Below are 15,303 nucleotides of genomic sequence, written 5' to 3'. Positions count from 1 at the left end.
TGATATTTCATCACTCACAGGTAGGATTTTTTTTCTTTCAGTCCTTTCTGAGTTCTGATCTTGAACGGAAATAAGGTGAATCTATTAACTGGCTCATATTTCATGCTAAAAGAGGAATGACAGCCATAATTCAGCATGAACACCATGTAGAACTTCACATAACTTATGGAGCCTAAAACACGAGCAGCCTATCAGAATCTGAGGAAATATCTGGTGCATTCTTGTTTCTCTTGCTTAACAGCGAGCTGCCATTCAGCCTCAATTAAACTGCCAGAGCTGTGAGATAACAACAGCAGGAAATTCTTGAAAGATAAATTTAAGATGGTAGCTACAACTGGACTTCTCTGAACTGATTACAGTTCTAATTGTACATTATGGTAAAGCTGACATAACTTTTTTGTTAAAAAATGTAGTAGAAGAAAACCTCACATCTCACTTCGCTCCCCAATACATTCGCTCTTGAGCTTTGTTTGCAGCTTGCAGAGGACAGGGTTTACTTGAGCTGGTGATGTTTTGAGTTCCTTCTGCCTCCCACTGCAGAATGCATTCCACAAGTCCTGGTGTCACTCTGCCTGGCCATTCCTCCTGTTGCTGTGCCAGGGTTTATCACCGCTGACTCCTGGACAGTGTTAATGCTGCAGTCACTTCCTCTCTGCCCAACAACCCCAACACTCACCAGACTTCCCTGCACAAGTCAAGTATCATTACCTGAAATGGTAAAAAATAAATAAAAACCAAAAAATGTTAATCCTGTTTATAGAGGGAATTTTGATAGATGCTGAACACCCCTTTGAAAGATTAATGCAAGGAAAAATTGTCATTTTGGATATCTTAGAAGAATTTCAATTGTGTGATGCTTCACAATACTTTCTTTTTTAAAAAAACTCTTATGGAAACAAGCTCCTCATTTTCTTCTTTTACTACCAAAATACCTGCAATTTAAATGGAGATGAAAGCCAAGCTAACAAATGATGGAGGGGTGAAACCAGTGATGTGTCACTGCCCAGTGCAGTGCCAGTCTCAGTGTGGTGTAGTGGAAACTGACAATTCTCAAACAACCCTAACTCCCAAGTCATTCTCTTCTTTTTGGTAACACACAAAACATGTTCTATTAAGGGAGGCACATGGGAAAAGCCTTTAAGCCTTAAAGTCAATGCCAAGGCAGACAGAAGTGTTTGTAGATATGCAACTGAAAATCTGGGGTGAGGGGGGGAAGTTATTTTGGGGGAATCCTGGGAAACTGAAACAGCTGTAGAACTTTTGTTGAAGATAAATATTTTTACATCAACCAATTTCTTAGTGGTTGGTGACAAGATACTGATGTTTCTTTGGAAAACAACCACTACACCAAGTAGTGTATGCACATTCCAAGTGTTCCATCTTTTTATTCACTTAGGCTTGACTCCATGAGAGAAAATGTTTCCTGTTGTTCACAGATGAAGGGAAAGTTTGTAAGTCAGAGCCTCCCAGTATTTGTGATATCAAGCCAATTCAAAGCACTGGCACAGAGGATTCCCAGTTTTTCTCTTGGTATTGGTTGGAATATCCATATCTGAGAGCTTTTGTTGGGTAAATTAACCTTGTGGCAGAGCCACCTCCACTGTGTGGAGAGCAATAGAAGCCAAAATCCTAAATGGGAAGTGGGGAACTCTTTTGTGATCATGGCAATTTTTTCCAAAGTGGATTGAAATGGAATTTTGATCTATAGGTATATTCAGAGGGAAATGTTATTGTAACAAGATTTTTTAGAGTGGATCCTTTCCTCTGGGTTTGGCCTGGAAACCCTGAGGCCAAATAAAGCTTCATTATGAAGTTTTCCTCATAAAAATGTTCTATCTGACCAAATAAGAAGCTCATAGGGTTTTTTTTCAGCTCTATTTTAGATAATCCACTACCTACAAGGTCCTTCCTTCATGGATTCAGCAGTTATTATATCTCAGGGAGTGAGAAGAAAGAATGTGTTTCTATTTGAATGTGTAGAAGACATGATTGCTTTCTAAAGAGCAAGAGTACTGCCTCAATTGTTCTCCTAAAGACTGAGTGTTCAAACTTTACCTGCCTCAGCTGCCTCCCAAACCTGCCAGGCTATTTTTAGTGAGCTAGAGACTGAAAGTTTCTTTTTGAGGACTTCAAATCTCTGGAATTTATGGCAGCTTCTGTGTATTTTCAGGGCAGGCAGGGCAGCAGCCACCAGTCAGAGCTTGCAGTACTGAAGGATTCCACCTGCAAGCTGAAGCTTAGACATGCAGACCTTCCAAAGCAGTTCTGAAACATGGGGAGGGGAAAAAAAAAAGATAATTATTTTGCATCTCCCAGCCTTCAGCACCCTTGTTTTGCCAACTTATGGGCAGTTTTGACTAAGTGTGCACAGCTGTTCTTTTCCCAGTTCAACCAGTCCTCACCAGCCCCCCAGGGATGAGGGAACCTGGACTCTGAGAGTTGCCACTGACCAGAGAACCCAGCTCAGGACCTCTGGGTCTGGCACCAAATCTGAACTAAAAAAACAAAAAATGTGGCTTTTAGCTGGCCCAGGGTAAATAGGCAGCTCTGATTTCAGCAAAAGGAGGCACTTCTGAATCTGTAGACTCAGAAACCAGGATTTTGAAATGAAATTAAGAAATGTCTCCACAGGTTAATGCTTATAGTGAAATGTCAGAGAAATGGAAATTGAGTGTTCATTAGACACTACATTTTCTTCAGCTTTTGTGTAAAAGCTCTCAGATTTAGAGAATACAAAGAGCTAAATTGATTATTTTCACTACACAGTAGCATCTGTTTTGCTGTGATTTACAGCCAACTGTTGGTTTATTCATTTGTGGTTTTTTTTTTTTGTGTGTGTGTGAGTAAAATGGGAGTTTAGCCTGTTAAACAGCTGTTGTCTGATAAACCTTCTGAGTTCATTGAAATATTCAAAGGTCTAAAACCCTATAAAGTGACAGTGTTTCCAAGTAAACGTAGATAATTATTTCTCAATATTTCCAATAAAATTGAGCAATGAGGCAATTGATTTTGCGATGTTGCAACCTCAAGGTAAAATGAGATCTCAGTAGCTAATTAGCTTCAACTCTTCTGGCACTTGCCTTAGAAACAGAACTGTGTTTCAACAGTGAGATTTTCTGGAGAAATGTATGCAATAAAGTGGCACAATATCAGCATGTCCTGACATCCTTTCTTCAAATGAAGGGTATTTGTGAAAACGAAATCCTGATTCATGTCTTGAAATGAATGCAGACTCTGAGGTTAATGTATTATAAATGCAATCTGCTTGCATCCTTCAGCATCACACTCCCTGCAGCAGCAGCTTTGAGAGTGGATGAAGCCTGGATGGACACCTGTAGCTTTGGAGAGGTTCTGCAGAGCCCAGGTGTGAAGAAAATGAGATTTGAGCAGAGCCCACTGAAACACAAAAGGCACCATCAGAACTGAGAATCAGCCTCATTTCCCCAGACAGCTAGGAAAATGGAGAGAAAATCTGGAGTGGTATTTCCTTAGTAATATTCTTGAAGGAGATCAATATCATCTGCAGAATTAGCTGGATGTGGATAGAATGACCTGCTAAGCCAAGTCTCCTTTCTCTTTCCAAAGCCTGGGAAACTAACACAAAACAATCTTTTAACATACAGTTTTATGACCAGACAAAACTTAAAGTGTGGAAAATGTATCAGTGCAGGCACATCTTGCTTGCCCTTTGCTGCAGTGGCTGATGATAACTTGCCTCCTTCCCAAGAAAGTAAAAGGAAAACAAACACAAAAAGTTCAGTCAAAGGAAAAGTTGTCTCATCAAATATTTTTCACTTTGTACAAGCAGGCTGAAGATTCAGCTTGAGTTTCCTAAGAGTAATTCCTCTTGAATTTAGTGCTGCTTCTTCACTGAATATAAGCTACAGAGGTGGTAGGAAAATCCAGGCAGAATCCCAAGTGAAATCCAGGCCCTTTGCCTGTTTGACCTCAGCTACTGGGCTCAGGTTTGATGCTTTGCATACCCCACTCTGGTCTTCAAGATTTATTTTTTTTTACCATGTAAATAATAAAATTAAAGAAATTCACAATGAGATAATGAAAAATTGCTTGCAGCAGAGATTAAATGGACATCTTGTTTTCTCTATTGTCTATTTCCAAAAAGATGTTTGGGTTTTTTGTGGCCCTTTGACTCTTTGTTATATGTTTGTTTTGGTACCATGAGAAATCATGGTCTCACAGGGGACTTGAAGTTACCAGATCTCTGTTGAAAATACAATACAGCAGAGAGGAAACAGTCTTGGAGGTTTATATCAGATATTAATAATTATTTTTTTTTTATTGAAAGGAGTTACCAAGCACTGGCACAGACTGCCCAGGGCAGTGGTGGAATCTCCATCCCTGGTGGGATTTAAAAGCCCTGTAGATGTGGCATTTGGAAACCTGGTTTAGTGGTGGGCATGGCAGTGCTGGGCTATTGTTGAACTTGTTGATTTTAGAGGTCTTTTCCAACCTAAATGACTCTATGGCTCCATCATAGCATTTCATTTTTCCTATGTTGATTACCTTGCTGTGAATATACTTTTTTTTTTTTTTTTGGAGACTCCATGAATGACATTTATTAGGTGCTTGTCCTACTGCTAAAATTGAACAGTGGAGTGAAACCCAACCAGAGAATCATCACCAATTAGGTGAAACTCACATCCTTGCTGAAAATGTAACTGTGGTGAGTCGTCAGGTGGTTGCACATTTTCTGCTAGAGATAGAAACACTCTTGGTTGAGGCTTTTATTCATACCTAAAGCATGTGTTGGCAGAGTTTGGCAGGGTTTAGAGGAAGTCTGTGAAAAGTACATAAGAAGCTCTTACCTGTAAATGTTGTGAAGACCTCTTCCCCTCTCAGATTTGTGCCTGTGCATGACCCAGAACCCACTGAGGTGTGCTTTGATCTCCACCTGCAGCTCTTACTCACAGAGTGTGGTTTAGAGCAAACTGTTGCAAGTCACTGCGTGAATGTGATGGATGTCACCCTGCAAGAAAAGACAAAAATCCCTCAGTGCATGTTTTTCTCATGTATTCTGGCAGAAGATTGGATGGTAGCACCCGTGTGACTCAACTCTTAGCAGCGTTAAGGATCTAGAGTAGCTGGGTTTGTACCTTGGAGCTATTTCCTTGTGTCTCCGTAAACTTTCTCCTCATTTTTTTTTTTTTAAAGTAGAAAAAGCAAATGTGTATAAAGGACCACATAGTTTAGTAGTTAATAATTCATTGACTAGGGTCATGCTAGTTTTTGGTATTTTCAGTCTGGTAATCACAGTCTCAACCCTTATCCTCTTTACATTTATCACTGCACACAAGCAGCTTGTGTTCCTGAGCAGCTCATGTCACGATAGCTGCTTCTCTTGCAGTGCTTTAAGATGTTTTGTTTCTTTGCAAGCTGTTGCTGAAAGGTTTTAAGGAATGATTTTTAGACAATAGGCTGTTGTCAGGATGATGTTACTTTGAGAAGGTCATGCTTTTGCCAAGCCCCTGGCTGAGTATAAAACGTGCTGGTGTGTGATCTACAGGCAGCAAGCAGAGGGAAAATCAGATAGTCTGAGGGATGCTTGGGAGAAGTGCCTGAGTGAACAAGATGTGCCAAAATCTCATTACTGGACACTGCTGTTTCATATCAGGTGTGCTGCTGTCCCTCCCTCTGAACAAGCCCTGTGTCAGCCCCAAACCAGTGATCAGCCCTTGCTGGGTCACTGCTCAGGATGGTCTTGGATAAGGAGGAAAGGGATCCTGGAGATGTCTTCCTGGCACAGAAATCCCTCATTCCAGCGCTGCAGACATGGACAGATTTCTTAAATTTCAAACCTCTGAGTAGTTATTGGTGTAACATTGCTGTTTCCTGCCTGGGTGGCTTTGAGGCCTCAGGCAGCAGGAGACTGCCCATGACCCCTGGGAAGCTTCCATCAGAAGTTTTACAGAGCCCTCTGAGGTGAATTATTCTTTGGAAACAAACCCTAGTGCTTGGAAAAGCTCTTTTTTTTTTCAATGCAGTTATTATAAACCAGGGTTATACCAGTCTGTCACTTTAGCCTTGAGACCACCCCTTCCACCAAGCAAACACAGACTGTGGCTGTGTGATTGAGTCCAATTGTGTGAGAGATAAATACATAATGAAAAAGGGTCCTGGATGTTGAGTCCCTAAGGGTTAGGATGGAAAGACTGGCTTGGGCAAGACACTGAAGTGCTACAATGACAATTTCCTGAAATACATGACATGAAGTTAAGGGGCTGAGCTCCCAAAATTTTTGGCTTCCCCTCTGGACAGGGCACAGAGTTCTGGGATGGAGAAGGTACAGGACCAAATATTCTCAGGCATAGGAAACATCTTTGAGCAGCTGCTCATTGATTCTGTTGGTCAGTAGCTGAATGGTCAGAGTTCCTCTGATTTATTAGGAAATGGGGTGAGGAGCTGTGAGGATCCCTCACTGATGAAATAGGTAAGGCCTCATCCCATTTTAAATCCCAGGAATCTGATACATGAGACAGAAGTGAAGGTTGATTGTGATTTTGTTGGGTACATTTTATTTTGTTTGTTAGGGTTTTTTGTGTTTTCTCCCATGTCTGGGAGTAGATTTTTAAGTAGCCACCATGGTACTGGCCTGGCCTGTTCTGTGGCCAGTGCAGGACTCTTCTCTGCCACTTGTTGTAGACATACCTTGGGTTTGAAATACTTGTGAAATTCAGCATTCTTTAGGGGAATGAAGTTCTCAGATGCCACTTTTGGGGAACAACTTTCCCAAAGACAAATATTAAATAATACACTGGAAAGAAAAGCACAGACATTCTTATGCTGGTCACTTGCATGGCTTCCCTGTGTGTTTATTTCCCGCTCTTCAGTAAAAAAAAACAAACAAAAAAACCATCTAATTCTTGGCAAAAATCATTCTGCCTGGATTTTAAAAAATTTTCTCAGCAGGAAGGCCTTGGAGATGTTTGGAATTTTATAGGAAAGATGCCAGAACAAGGGACCAACTAATGGTGTGTGAACTCGAATAAAACAACAAGAAAATGTAATGCCCAAACTTCTCTCCTCCTGGAAGGTCTGTTATATAATTCATGGTCTCTCTAGGGCTTCTTGCAAAAACAGGATACAGCAAAATCCTTTAAGATATACAAAACTGCTATTTTGGTGCTGAAAATATGGGAGAACTAAGACTATATACTCCATGGTGAATGTCATAGACGGGAAAAAAAAAAGAGATGTACTAAATGCCTGAGCCTTTTTAGGGAGAATATGACAGACTCAAGACAGATGCATGTGAATAAATCTTCTTTTAATGAACGACACTTAGCTCTGCTGGGCTGTATCAAAAATATTGCCACGGTGTCTGTGCAGCTTCAGCAGCAGGAAGCTGAATTGCCAAAGAGGTAATATCCTGAGTCTGATCAGTGTATCATAATCAAACAGACTCTAAGCAAGAAGGATGGAGTGTCTCACAAGCCATATTGGATTAAACAAGCTTGCTAAGGATCTGTAATTTCTGTGGGCTCCCAGAACTCTCTGAAAGGGCCAGGCAGGAGCAGGATCACAGAGTGCATTATTTTGGAGGATCAGCACCGCCCCGAGCACTGCCCTGTGCTGAGGAATGCATCACCATGGTTAATATTCCATGATAGACCTCGTTTTCCCAGGGTCTATAACTCACCCATAATAATTTGCTGAAGGTTGAGACTTGGCAGACAGGGCTGCAGACCGGGAATTAATTTTGGTAACACTATAATAAGTGTTCTTTAATTAATGTTAAATGAAAATGGAATTCCTAAGAAATTACACACGGCAGTCATGCGACATGCTGAATGAATTCATCATGATTAATGTTACTAAAACGAAATCAAAAGTGGTAAGTGGGATTTACCTTTTATTAAAAGGTGTTGCCAGCATCCTTTCACTGATATTTGGCACCAAATTGCTTTTAAAGAGACAGCAGGAGGAAAGCACCAGCTGTTTAAAAGGGGAGGGAAAATGAGCAGGCAGGATTTGTGTGAGTGTGTAAGTACAGCTCAATCCCCTGAGCACTGGTTATTCCTGGAGTTCTCCAGGGTGAACACCTACAGCCCGAGATAGTGCTGGGGACAGCTCTGCTTCCTTTGGACAATTGGACTAAAATCCTCCATCAGCCTCTTCCCAACATACCCAGGATTTCATGGATAACAAGGAAAAGTGGGGTCTGGGTTAGACAGAATTCTACGTGAAGGTATTGGTGCAAAAACACTTTCAGGGATGGAGGCATTATCTTTTATAAGGCATTGTTTTCTCACAAAATAAGGTGCTGATAATGACCCCCACCTGGCAATCTGGGAAATAACAAAGCAGAAAAGAAAACCCTGAAGGTGCTGCCCAAGGAAATCAGCCTCACATAAGGTGAACCTGTTATTTTGGGTTATTTCCCATGTTTGTGAATGTCCCATCCACACTCTTTACCTCATGATACCTTTAACTACCACCATTACCCTTCCAAAATTCAGGGATTTTTAAATGACTTTTCCCTGCTCAGGGATTTATTTCTTACTTATTAATTTATTTATTAATTTTGGTGTTAATTTTGGACAGTGGGTCACAAACCATTTGATGAATGGTGCTGCAGCTTCTCCATAGGATTGTCTGGGCTACCAGATTTCCCTTTAATTAAAGGGTTTAGTGAAATGCTGCTGGGTAGAACTGGCAAGGAGGGAAGAGACCACATGGGAAACAGCAAAGTTCATTAGTAGGGAATAGATGGGAATAGATTCTCTCCAACCCCAAATACTCTCTTGTGGCTGTCTACAAGGAATCAGCTGCCCCAGATAGGGATGTCTGAGCACCACGTGCAAGAAGTCCCTGTGAGATGGAGCAAGGCTTCAGTGAGGTAATAACATGAGTCATCTGCTCCATCAAATGACTCCACCAGAGTGTCACAGTCTACCCCAGACAGCATCTCACAGACAGAGGCCATAAATCACCTCAATGCTCATCCCAGGAAGCAGCTTGGCAGATGCAGTTTGCTAAAGAGCTGTCTTGGAGGAAAAATATTCATCATGCAGTTCACAAAGGGAAATATTTCAATTTGGTTGAATTTACGCAGAAAGAAAAATAATCTAGCTTTGTGAATAAGAAATCAGAAAAAAATATTTTTGAGATCATCTGCATTTCAAGAGATAAAATGTTACTTTGACAAAAAAGCCATATTTGCACACACATTTCCTAAGAAGCTTCTCACCAGCCAGAATACTGTTACTCAGATAAATGGTGGAACTTATTGACTATTGCCTTAGGAGGAAATATGGATGATATTATTCTTATTCCTCCTGGTTTGTTTTCTGAAAACCTTAATATTTACCTAATTATTGTTTACTCTATTTTTCTGCCAGTTTGTGCTTTACAGTCTGTTATTTTGATGGTGAACTAACACCCAATTACATGGTGACCTAGCAATATATAAAAAATAGTAAAAATATTCATATAATTGTTAAAAGAAAAAAAAAATAAAAAGAACTCAAATTAGCTGCTTCAGTAGCCTGTAGGCAAGATGATTTCTTTAGATAAAGAGCCAATCTCTTAAGATTTTTGGAATAATTCTGCTGTTGCAATGAAAGAAAAGCAGACTTCAACAGATGGGTTTTGGGTCCCACATGTGCACCTCTGTCCAACAATCTGTTTACAGTTCAGGTTTATTTTCCTAGTGATCATTTATTTGGACAGAGATAACAGCAATGTTTTCCCCAAAGAATGAGTGATATGCTCTACGGGGTGGAGGAAGAGACTGAATAATTTTGGCCATATAATGTTAATTTTGATGTGCACAGAACTGCACGTTCTCTGAATTTTGTGAAAAGCTGTGGAGCGTTCATAGAAAATGTAAACTTATTTTTCACAATGTATTCCATGAAAGGATGGTTCAGAAAATCTCTACAAAACCATCAAAATGGTCAAATAGAGCAGAGGTTTTTCCACTTTTCATTTCCCTTTTGCTGACAGTGGCTTGTAGGAGTGGCCTAAAGAGTTTAGGACTACAAAAAATACACAGGACTAAAATTGTAGGCATCCAAATCTTATTAGCAAGAGGCAATACCAAAGGAGAGTACCTGAATTGACAGTGAATGATTTATGTATTGTAAGTCTTCAATAGCACATGGTTAAATAATAATAATAATAATAATAATAATAATAATAATAATAATAATAATAATACCACCTCAAAGAAAAGAGAAAAAGCCATTCTACACTCATGTGGAGAAAATCTCTCAGAGATCCCAGCCTGCCCTTCATGCAATCACAGTTAGTGGGGAATGACATGGAAATTCTTTTTTTCTGAACAATCCAACCACAATTCATTTCCAGGGTCATCCTTCAGACCACCAGGATTTTGTACCTAAAATTATATGTTGTTGTTGGACTTGATGGTCTCAGAGACATTTTCCACCATAATTGATTCTGTGTATGGTTTGGAAATGGGACATCTTGTATACCATGAATGAATGAATGAAAAGTAAATAAAGTCTAACATCCCATTTTAGCTTTAAAAAAGAAAATTATACCAGACTGCATTAGTTTTTCTTTACTCTAAGAGCAACCCACATGCCCAGAGAATCTACACATTAAATAAAAATAAACTCAGTTCCTTGAGAACACTTGAGTTTATTTCACTACAGAGTTTGCAAGAAAAGGCAAAGAAAAAAAAAAAAAAGGAAAAAAACCCCAAACAACCCAGGCCTCCATGTCTCAATATTATGGAATGGAAGTTGAGGGAAGGTTTGTGTGTGCTGTGTCTGAGAAATGTGGGACAAGATCACACCTTAAGAAAGCTCCAAGTCCTTTGCAATGTGCAGAGTTTCATTACACAATGAAAAATGTTCTCCTGCTGGGTGGAATGGCTCAGGGGTACAGATCTGACCAGGGTGGGGTTCCCAAAGAGCAAGACTGGAAAAGACTGGGCTGGTTGGTTACCCAAGGGCCCCTCTCTGTCACAAATGAGCAAGCAGGAGAATGCAATCTGAAGGCTGAGCATAGCTGGAAAAGATCCAACAATTTAAACTCATCAGTATGGAAAATAATTACACACTGACAGGTCTCCAGGGCAAAGAAAGAGAGAGAAAGGGAAACAAGACCTTTATTAACTCTTCATGCTTTCAGTAATCAATCAATTGTTATTTAATTGAAGAGTATGTGTAGACACCTTTATACAAGAATGACATTTATTTCAATAAGTTTGGACAACACTCTCAGGCACAGGGTGAGATTTTTTGGGGTGTCCTCCACAGGGACAGGAGTTGGATTTGATGATCCTGATGGGTCCTGTCCAACTCAGCACATTGTGTAATTCTGTGGTACCAAACCATAATGTTTTCCTGTGGGGTGGCTTCAGACTGGGCAAGTTGAGATCAGATATCAGGGAAAAATTCTTCTCTGTGAGGGTGGTGAGGTCCTGGCACAGGCTGCCCAGAGAAGCTGCAGATTCCCAATTCCTGGAATTGTTCAGGCTGGTGGGGCTTGGAGCAACCTGGGTTAGTGCAAGGGAGCAGAAGGAAATTATCTTGAAGGTGCCTTCCAACCCACACCACTCCATGATCCTGTTTAAGTCATTGTTTTACAGGAGACAGAGCTGTTCACTGGATAACACAAGGAATTAAAACACAATGCTTTGGGGGAAAAAAGCAAGCTTCACAGTGCTACAGATTTTAAAAGCTACTTGGGTTTGAGTAGATCTTTAAAGCTAATTATCAAGTGTGGCAAATAAAATTTTGAGCAGCGGGAACACGGAAAAGCAAAGTGAGCACAGTGTGAATCAGGTTATTTGTGAATTTATTCCAAATGAGAAGATCCAGCTGTTTGTTTCCCATGGGCTAAATTATTGTTAAATGTGAGAGTACCAGTACAGGTTATACAAAAGTATTCTTTTACTCCATTAAAAGCTGAAGACAACACACAGAGTGCTCAGTAGATAAAATCCCTGTATCAGTGAGGAAGATGCATGCAAGACCTCAGCTCCTCACAGTGACAGGTTTCTGGATCTTAAATTATTACAATTTTTTTAATAACGACGCTAGGAACAGCAATATTTAGCAAAACTAGCTGCAAACCTACTTCAGGGCAGAGTGAAGCACATTGCCATTAATCTTATTCCAGGGCTGGTGCCAGAAGCTGAGAATTCCATGAGCTCTGTTCCGAGGGTTATCTGATTGTCCTCCTCAGCACACAGCGTGCTGCAGCCTATAGCAAGCAAATTAAATGTAATCATATCACCACACTGAAATTACACTCCTTTTCCATATGGGGCCTGGGGGCAATAATCATGTTGTTATCCAGTTATCTGTTTCCCTCTAGGAAGTTTTCAGACTAACTAGCCAGAACAAATGCAAAGACTCCGTCACAATTTCAGGAATTGCGTTGCCAGAGGGTTTTTAACACCTCTGGTATTTTTCATTTTCCTGCCAAGGAAGGAGGGGCTTCTAGGGTGGGTTGGTTCTTTATTTATTTTTTAAAATTTTATTATTAATTTTTTTTTCATCCCATGTCATATTTTATTGTATTCCATTCTCAAGGTGGAGAAACATAAAGCTGCAGTGTTTTGGCCATGACCATGCTAACAAATGTATTTCCCCCAAATGCTGATATTATACAAGGCTGAATGACATCACATTGCTGCTTCCAGTTCATTCCTCCCTTACAAGGGCAAGATTGTAGGGCAAGTAATTGGTCAGAGATACTGAAAGCTGCTTGGGAGCAACAATAATTGTGAATAGGGTGAGTGGGTTCACTGTTCTGACTCATTTCAGGGGCTTACATTTTGGAGAACAGCCTAAAAAAATATCAATTTAAAGGAAAAAAAGCCCCAAACCCAGAACCTGGGGCATTTGCTAGGGCCAGACATTAGTTCCATATAGACCCTAAACCATCCCACACTTAATTGTAGGTCTGCTGTTTTAGCTTGTAGGAGTAGTAACAGCATGTAATTCGATCTAATCAGATGGGCAGAGGAAGCAGAGCTTTGTGCCAAGACAGTCCCTGGAACAAAAGGACAAATGTGGCTGCAGGAAAGTAGTTTTACAGCCCCGTAGGAAATTCTTGCAGGGCTACTTGGTCTGCACAGAAAGAGCCAAAACACCTGAGGAAGTGCTGGTGCTGAAGCTCTTCTTGTCCTGTCCATCTGAAGATGAATAAATGTGGCTTACAGAGATTCTCTGTGGTGCTCTAGGTCTTCTGCATCTACATTATTTTTTTTTGAATATAAGTTATCTTTCTTTATTTTTTCCCCCTCCAACATATTTTAAACATTTACTATTACAGAAAATAACCACTGAGTGAATGGGTGGGAATAATGAGGATTGTCCTCTGGAACTTTTTCAGCCACCATAGTTAGGTTGTAGCAGTACAGTCCTGCTGTCACATTGCATTTCTCATGTCTGCATTTAAAGTTTCAAAGGGAGTTGAGAAAAAAAAAGTGTTTTCTCTACCCCTAAAAGAAATGTGGACAAAAGAGAAGCATTAATTAGTCAAAACTTCAGTGTAATAATGCAATTTGGGGGAAAAAAAACAACAACAAAAAATAAGGAAAAAAAAAAGGATACTTAGCCTTAAGTTGAGATGTGAACTTAAAAAGCAAACAAGCAAAATCTACAAATATACTTAATTCATAATGGAATCTACCAACCAGAAATCAGGAAAATGTGAGAAAAGCAAGTACAGTTCATTAAAATCTCCTGTTTCTTTTAGAGTAAAGATAAATTAGATTTTTTTTTGTCTGTTATTATTCACCAATCAATCTCTTTGCAGATGCTCTACTCATAGGTCCCTTATATGAGTAGAAACACAAATCAGAGCTCAGTGAGTGACTAGAAATCCCTTCAGATGGATGGCAAAGTCTGGCTTGGCCAGGATCCTGGTGTTTTCAGCAGGAACCCCTCTGGAGCTCAGCTCCAGCAGCTCTGGGATGCTGTCCCCAACCTCTGAGGGATGGGGATGACATATCCTGGCTGATGAGCAGAGAGGGATTTCCTCTACATCCACTCCTTTCTCTTTCCAGTGTGGCCTCGTTGGAACAATTACAACACAGCCTGTAAATTACAGCATCACAAAACCTGACACTGGAATTATTTAGGGATAGGAAGTGTGGACAGATGAAGTGGAGCATTAAAAAAGAGAACAATCTGATCTGTCAAAGTGCAATGGCAAATCCTGTGTTTAGGAACAATGGGCATATTATAGATGTGCTACACGTTTGTTTGAGTGGGCATGGTTTGTATAAACATTTAAATAGAAGTTCTGCCTTTGTCTGCGTGACACTTCTGTTTCTTGCATCCTAAAAAGAGGCCAAGAAATTAAAGGAGAAAACCATGACTCTGATTGTGATATAATTCAGCAGGCAGTTAATTGGTAATTAAAGTCTGGGTTTGCCTTAGTTGGAACTAGGACTGTACTATTGTTAGATCTTAGTGATGATCTGATTCTAGGTGTTAGACCAACACTGAAGGAAGATTTTCAATGGTACTGAGCATCCTTTGAGACAAATACAAAATAGAACCTTTAGATTCTCATATTTCAACTTCTTTTTTAATTTCATCTTGGCAGAAAATATCCTCAAATGGAAATGTTTTATTATGAAAACAATGATCTTACATCATATATATATACATACATATATACATACATATTTATATATATATAAAATACATAAATATATATCTATACCCATAGTTTTGTCATCAGAATAGTATCTTTGGACAATAAGTGTCTGGTGGGTTTTATAACTGAGCCCCTGCATTTCCCTGTGACTTTGCTATCCAGCTGTGCCATAGATCCTTGCTAAACTCTTTCCATACAGCTGAACCACCACAGCACCTCATTAAAAATTATTTAATTGAAACTTCTTTCTCTTCAGTTTTTTGGGGTTTTTTTGGCCTGGTCTCACTATGCTGTCAATTCAGAAATCTTGCAGATTGTCCTGAAAAACCCCAAACCACAGTAACAGGACTTGTTTTCCCAGGTAACCCATGCTGTCATTTCAACTTAATTCACTTAAACTGAGGAACTGTCATAGTCCTTTGGGTGGAAAATGTCAGGATTAAGTGTGAAGGTTGGGGGAGCATCACTGGGGCAGGAAGAGGTGCTTGGACACGTGTGGTGATTTCCAGACACATTGTGTGCTGTTAAACCATGCTGTGGTTTACCCCTGGACACCCAAGACTTTTTAATTCCCAGCTTTTCATGTCCTCTGAGCCCTACTTTTGTTCAGCTTTGCTGTTTTGGCAAAGAAAACATTTCTCTCTGGGGGTGTTGCCCACTGGCTGGGGAAATATTTGCACATTGAGTTGCTGA

At 40.0% G+C, this 15,303-nt stretch overlaps 1 long non-coding RNA gene across 6 annotated transcripts in view; it reads left to right on the top strand.

Annotated features, from left to right (window-relative positions):
* LOC107207102 overlaps positions 1-15,303 on the top strand; it is a 105,389-nt gene that overhangs the window by 27,839 nt on the left and 62,247 nt on the right. The gene's annotated exons all lie outside the window — the stretch shown is intronic.

This window comes from Parus major, chromosome 6, assembly GCF_001522545.3.
Source record: "Parus major isolate Abel chromosome 6, Parus_major1.1, whole genome shotgun sequence".
Taxonomy (NCBI): Eukaryota; Metazoa; Chordata; class Aves; order Passeriformes; family Paridae; genus Parus; species Parus major.
This window is presented reverse-complemented; position numbering and strand designations above follow the sequence as displayed.